Genomic DNA, 6,551 nt, shown 5'->3' with positions numbered 1-6,551 from the left:
TCCATTTTAAAAATTGCTTTAGAAGTTATGTTGCTTTCCCTGGACCAGTTGGTGGAGCATCATTCCGTACACCAGAAAGTTGTCGGTTTGATTCCCGGTCGGGGCAGAACCTGGGGTTTCAGGTTGGGTCCCGATTGGGGCTGTACAGGATGTTTCTTTTTCACATCAATGTTTCTGTCTCTCTCTCCTTCTTCCTCTCTCTCTAAAATCAAATAAAAATCCAAAACATATCCCTGATGAAAAATTTTAAAAAGTTTTGTTTCTTAATTTTGCTTCTAGAAGCTATATGTTTTCATATACGAGTTCTTACCTTTAATCTTACTTGCTCATTCATTCATCCCACAGATATTTATTAAGGCTTGCCATGTATGTTAGCAGTGGGGACTGTGGAAATCTCAGGCAAGGAGAGAGTAAGAGAACCTGACTTATGGATATAGACAATAAACTATTATAGAAATGAGGGATGGGCTATGATTGGTTTGTTCACTAATTTTTATCTCTAGACCTAGCACAGTACTGAAAATATAGAAGGAAAAAAATATATATATTGTTGCCCTAGCCAGTTTGGCTCAGTGGATAGAGGCTCTGCCTGCGTAATGAAGGGTCTAGGGTCAAGGGTACATACCTCTGTTGCAGGCTGGATCCCCAGATCCCCAACCGACCAGTGCATGCAGGAGGCAACCAATTGATCTCTCTCTCCCTCTCTCTCTCTCCCCACTCCCTGTCTCTCCCCCTACCTTCCACTCTCTCTAAAAATCTATGAAAAAAATATCCTTGGGTGAGAATTAATAAAAAATATATTGTTGAGATGATAAATGAATGGAGGGAGGAGTCAACGCTCCTGTCAAAAGATTGGAGGATAATGGGAAGGGGCAGGTTCAGGAAAATTTTCTAAGAGTTGTTTAATTCTGCTCTAACAAAATGCTTAAAAGAATGAAGGCTAGAGTTTCCAAAGCCCAAAATTGAGAACTGGCTACCCCTCTGGGGTTCCACGAGGTGTCTACCTTCAGATGCACATGTAGGTTGGTTATCCTGTCACCAACTAAGAATTGTAGGAATTGAATGTGCTCTTCTGGCTCCTTGTATCTGGCTTTTTGTGTGTGTGTGTGTGTGTGTGTGTGTGTGACTGGGTACACTGGTTGCCCATTTGACCTCTAAAAATATTTCAATGTTTCTGTACTGGGGGTAAAAAGATGAGGCTCAATAATTTGGAAATCATGTTTTCCTACATTAAGCAGTGTAATGGTGTGGAATCTTGTATAATAGATTCTTGATTAATACTGTATATTTGGAAATAAGTCATATTTAAAGGAGGGTGAGAAAGAAGTGTGTGGAAACCACACATCTGCAACAGACACCACACTCTGCCCATACCGAGGGCTGGTATCTAAGGACAGAGCAAAAGAATGCGCCACACAAGTTTTTAGGAACCACAAAAGTTCTCTGATGTAACTTTTAAAAACAAAACAAAAATAAAATCTGGTCTTTTCTGGGTTTCCTCTCTTGGTGGGTGTGTATGTTGTTTGTTTATATATCTCCATGTTTGTGTGTTCCTCTTGCCTCAAAATACCTGGCCTCTCTCCACATCTTGTTATTGCTGGATCTAACTTGTTTTACTATTTTCCATCCCAGGTGGTAGCATGGCTCATGAAAAGAGCAGATATTTTAATGCCAAAAATACCTAACCTCAACTGCCAGTTATATCACTTAATATCGAGGCTACTTTCAACACAGTACTCACCTCTGAGCCAATTTCTGTGCTGGTCAGTGATATTTCCATTTCTCTTTCTAAGTACATGGTGGGATTACACTTCTGGTTCCCTCAATATTAGGATATGTAATGCACTTGCTTTGGCAATGGATTGGGTTTAGAAGTAGATGTGTCATTTCTGGGGAGCAGCCTCACCTGGTTGCCTTTCCCCTGGAACATGACAAAGACTCTATTGTCTCATCCCTGGAGCAGAATGCTTACCAACCCAAGGGACATGTAGCATGATCAAGAAATAAACTGCTATTGTTTAACGTTATTAAGATTTGGGGGTTATTTGTTATTCAACATGAGTTGGCCCATTCTGGTTGATGCTTCCTAATATAATAATGAGTATAATAAGATTTCCCTCAAAGAGTTGGTGGGAGGATTGTTAACTCACAGTAGGAGATTGAAAAGCAGTGGTTCTTAGGCCCATTCGCCCCATTTTCAGTTGTCCAGTCTATTGCTCTTATCAGACATTCCACCTGCACCAGCACACATGGCTCACTCTTGTTCATTTTACTCCTGCCGTACTTTTCCTTCATGTCTCCACTCCCCCAGTTTCCCTCTTTTTTTCCAGTGTCCTCCGTGGTATACCAGCTCCATTGTGGTACAACTCTCTAAACCTGTTTCTCATCTTTTTATTCCAACTGGCAACAACATTTTAGAGTTGAAAAGGACTCCATCTCTCTAAGAATCTATTGAAACAGACCTTCAACTCCACTCTCCAGCCTTTCAATCATCTATGGACACCTTGACATCTGGACCTCATCAGAAGTTACTACTTCCCTCTGAGAGCTAGGTCACTAGGTACTCCCTTTTTTGGATGGTATCATCCTTTTCTTAAGGAGACCAAATCATCTCTGGCCTCAAAGGAGTCTGCAGTTCCTCCAACTTCATCTCTTCCACACACATTTTGGACTTCCCTCACCTTACATTCCACAGTTAATCCTAGCAGCGCTTCTTATCCTGTACTTACCTTTAGTTCACTTGTTTCTTTGCTCCTTCCTTCCTTCCTTCCTTCCTTCCTTCCTTCCTTCCCTCCTTCCTTCCTTCCTTCCTCCCTCCCTCCCTCCCTTTTTTTCTTCCTCCTAGCCGTCCCCATCCCTCCCTCAACATTCTACTGAGCAGCCCTGGGAAGTCTCACCAGATAATTCACTTCTCTTGTTTCTGGGCTAAAGACAAGTTGTGAAGGGAAATCATGAACCCATAACTGCATGTATTGACTAAAGCAGAAATAACTGGCTTTTCTGGAGCAATTGGCATTAGTGTTCATCCTTACTTCTTAGAAACCTCTCCTCCCATGGCCTCTGGTTCTCTTCCTGGACATATTTCACCTCACTTTTCAATGGTTCACTTTTTTCTGTCTGCTTCTCATTTAGTTGGCAATTCCTAGAGTTTTGTGCTTGGGACTCTTTTGAGTCTATATTCTTTTTCTAGAGCAGCAGTTCTCAACCTGTGGGTTGCGACCCTTTTGGCGGTTGAACGACCCTTTCACAGGGGTCGCCTAAGACCATCCTGCATATCAGATATTTACATTACGATTCATAACAGTAGTAACATTACAGGTATGAAGTAGCAACGAAAATAATTTTATGGTTGGGTCACAACATGAGGAACTGTATTTAAAGGGCAGAAGGTTGAGAACCACTACTCTAGAGAAATACCGTCCACCCTAGGGCTTCTATGACCATTTAAATGTAGATGATGCAAGTGGTTTTCACCAGCACCTTCTCCTTAGAAATAGATAGACAATGTCCCAGTAGACATTTGGAGCTGAATGGATGTCCTATGAACACCTTAAACTTAACATGTCCTCAAGCAAACACCTTTCTCCTCAACCCCAAATCTGTACTGTCCCTTCTATTCTTGATCTGGATTAATGGCATCACCATTTACCTGTCTCCCAACTTAGTAACGTTGGTGTTATTCTCACTTCCTTTCTCTCAACCTCCACATATAGTCAGCTGCCAAATCTTGCTGCCTCTAAATTTAAAACATCATTTGATTCTGTCTCTTCCAAACTGTATGCTACTGGCTTAAAATAGGCCTTCAGCATATCTTCTTTAGGCTGTATTACAATAGTACTGTCTGTAATCTGTTTCCCCAATAACATTTTTTTCCCAACCACGTTCTCCAGCCTGCCGCTATGATTTCAGAAAACAAAGCTAATCAGATCTTTTCTCTGTGTAAAACCTTCTGCTGGCTCTCTATGCCCCTGGAGTAAAATTCAATCTGCAATTTGGCTACAAAGCTTTTAAGTTCCTGGCCTCAAATCTACCTTCCCACTTTGTTTCCCTTTCTACCTACCTGTTCCCCATTCACATTCTAGGTTCCTGTAGCCTCATATTCTCACTACTTCCAGCTCATAACTTTCAGAAGTCTCTACTATTTTTTTCAAGATAATCTTTTCCTCTTCTCAATACCTATTACTTGAAAAATTCCTACACCTGTTAAAACCAAAATTAAGCATCATATATTCGGCGAAGTCTTCCCTGATTTTTCCAGGTTACTGATGTTCGATTCCTTTTACTCCCAGGGTACTTTATTATTTTAATTAAATTTATTGGGGTGATATTGGTTAATAACATTATATAAGTTTAAGTATACAATTCTATAATACGTCATCTATCTATTGCATTGTATATTCACCATCCAAAGTCTAGTCTCCTTCTGTCCCCATATATTTGACCTCCAGGGAGTCAGATGTGCTATAGACTATACGATGTGGCTGTTAATTGTTCTATTCACATATTTATATCTCTACTAGACTGTAAGGCATATAAGCTTTTGATTATCAGAGAACTAAATAGAAATTGTTTAATAAATATTGCTGAATGAATGCAATGTTATTTTCCTTCCAAGATGGTTTTGGTATCAGTGTCTTGTCTTCTTTTCCACTCTTCCTGTTACATCCCTAATAAACCATCAATTTAAACTTAGATTTTTAATAGTCTCTAGGTTGATAATCTAGAGCAGCACAGTTCAATAATATAGCCTCTAGCCACATGTGGTGATTGAGCACTCCAAATGCAGCTAGTCCAAGTTAAAATGAGCTGTAACTGCAGAATATGCACTAGATTTTGAAGATAATATGAAAAAAATGTAAAATATTGCACTAATAATTTCTATACTGCTCACACTTTGAAATATTTTGAATACATTGGGTTAAATAAAATTAAATACTATTCGAGTTAATTTCACTCGTTTCTTTTTTATTTTTAAATGTGGCTATTAGAAAAGCTTAAAATGCATATGTAGTGTGCCTTGTATTTCTGTTACATTGCTGTGATCCTTCAGTCCATCATGTAGATCATTTCCTGTGGTAAGCCTGTCTTCTGTGTTTTTTTTTTCTGAATTCTTGCAGAGCTAAGCAGAATTTTCTGAGGGGAAAACACTAAAATAATGGTGCTTGTTAAATGGTTACTGCTGAACTAACTTTCCCAAAACATCCTTTTTTTTAATGCTATTATTCTAGTTGAAGAATCTACAGATTTACTATTGTTAACTGTCTCAAAGACAGATTGCTTTGTCTGGTTCCCCAGCCTTCTTTAATCCTGTTGCACTTGTCCTAAGTAGTACCCCTGTCCTTCACTCTGTTTTCCAAGCTACTTGAAGTCTTTGTGCTTTGTGCAGGCTGCTCCTGCTCAATAGTTCTCTCCCTCGGTTCTCATCTCTTCAAGATATGGCTTAAAAGTTCTACCTCCCACGATGTTCTTTTTTGTTTATTGGAACTCACCCTGATGTCCACCTAGTTATTATTTGTCAGAATTACAGTTTAAACTGTAATTTATTTAATTACTCAGCATCTCCACTGCCATTACAATTCAATTCAATTCCACAAATATTTTTTAAACCCTGTACCAAAAATGGGGCTAGGTGAGCAGGAGGATCACCTTTATCAAGGGCCCAGGCTTAGAATTGGCCCTATAAATAAGTATGAGACACATACTCCTGCTCATTGCTTTTATTAGCATAGACCTGACCACAGGCATGGGCCATCTTTATTCTAATTACATAACCCCCATATTAGAAATTGCTAGTACAACACCAACATGCCAAAACATTCAATGGCCTCACCCAGGGTTCAATTCCCATGAGCCAGGAGTGGAAACTCTGGGGTCTAATCAAAAATGTCTCCTTAGTTTTCCTTTTCATGAATTAAAGATCACTGTTTATACAGCTTCTTGTAAAAGTGACACCGCTCCGTATGGAAGGCCTTATTGCCAGATGTTTTACTACTTTGGATTTGAATCTCAACTCCTCAATGGGTAGCTCATTGTAACCTGGGCAAATTACGAAATTCCACACCTCATTTTCCTCTATGTACAATGAAGATAACAATATTACAGGGTTGTGATAGGGGTTAAATGAGTTAATCGTTCATGGCGCAGAATACTCAACATTAGCCCTCAGTGTATGTCTCTCTCGTATAATGTAAGACTGTCCTGTCTACTTTTTTTCTATGCGTTCCTCTAGTTCCCAGGGCGGTGCCTGTTTCACAACTGCAGAGGAATAAACGTAGAATGAACAAACAAATCCACCCAGTCACATTTATTTCTGCATTTCCCATGCTGTGCCCAATCAGCAAAGCTAAGAAAGCAGGTGAAAGTGGTCTCTTTGTAGAATATCTTCCCTAAGGGGTTTTGCCCGAGGCCCTCCAGGACAGGCGCATCTCAAACCTGGGGAAGCTCACAGCGGGCAGAGCAGGTCGCAGCACTTCGCTGGGATCACCTTGCGCTAAGGGCCTGGCCGGCCTCCCGGGACGTTCGGCGCATGCGCAGCGCAACCGGAGTCTGCG

This window comes from Myotis davidii, unplaced genomic scaffold (genome assembly GCF_000327345.1).
Source record: "Myotis davidii unplaced genomic scaffold, ASM32734v1 scaffold803, whole genome shotgun sequence".
In the NCBI taxonomy this organism is placed as follows: Eukaryota; Metazoa; Chordata; class Mammalia; order Chiroptera; family Vespertilionidae; genus Myotis; species Myotis davidii.
This window is presented reverse-complemented; position numbering follows the sequence as displayed.